A 920-nucleotide genomic window follows, 5' to 3' on the forward strand; every position below is an offset into this window, starting at 1 on the left:
CCCCACAGCTGCCGACGCCACCGCTCCGGCCCCTCGCCGGGCCCCGCGGCGTTACCCCCCCCCCCCTCCTCCGCCCCGCCGCCCGCACACCCCCGCCCCAGCGCCGCTCCCATTGGCCGAGCAGTTGCTAGGAGACTTTCAACAAGGGCCTGCACCCCCGCCGGCGGGTCGCGGCCGGTGGCGGAGCAGGTGCCGCCACAGCGCGGTCGCGCTGTGGCGGCACCTGCTCCGCCACCGGCCGCGACCCGCCGGCGAGGCCGAGCACGGTAGCTGCGCGTTTGGCACCTGTTGGCAGGTCCTACGGGGCGGGGAGGGGCAAGTAGAGGCGCGGGCCTCGCTGGTGCGGCGCCCGTGAGGGGAAGAGAAGACGGAGGAGTGTTAGTTTGGCGGGGAGAAGTCCCCGTGGGGCCTGGGCCCTCCCCGGCTGCACCGGAGCACCGCAAGTAAATGGGGTTATGTCTTCTTACCAGAATGGCATCGCCTTTCAAGGAGGGCAGAGTGGTCACAAGGTCTGAAAAAATCTGTCATTAAATATCAGCCCTTACGTTTGACTATATGTTGCAGCTTTTTTTCTCCCCGCGGGCAATTTCAGCGGCTGTACACAAGAGTGTAAGAATCCCTCTGTGTACTGTTGTTATTCAGCTAGTCTAAAATCACGTTCCTGTAGAATACACTTTAAAGATGACGGCTTTGTAGTCGATCTCAAGAGTTGTTCGGTGCCGTCTGAAACAAAGGTATTGCTGATGTGAGCAATTAGCTTACACCAGGAATTCCTGGCACTCGCCAAGAGCAAGTTTTGCCCAGATATCACAAAAATGCGTCCCTGTGGGAGACCTCACATATCTGACAGCCCTCTCTGTGCCTGGCAGCGGTGGTGGAAGAGCACCAAGAACACCCAGTCTGGCACATGCCTTACTGCC

The sequence above is a fragment of the Accipiter gentilis genome, chromosome 8 (assembly GCF_929443795.1).
Source record: "Accipiter gentilis chromosome 8, bAccGen1.1, whole genome shotgun sequence".
Lineage (NCBI taxonomy): Eukaryota > Metazoa > Chordata > Aves > Accipitriformes > Accipitridae > Astur > Astur gentilis.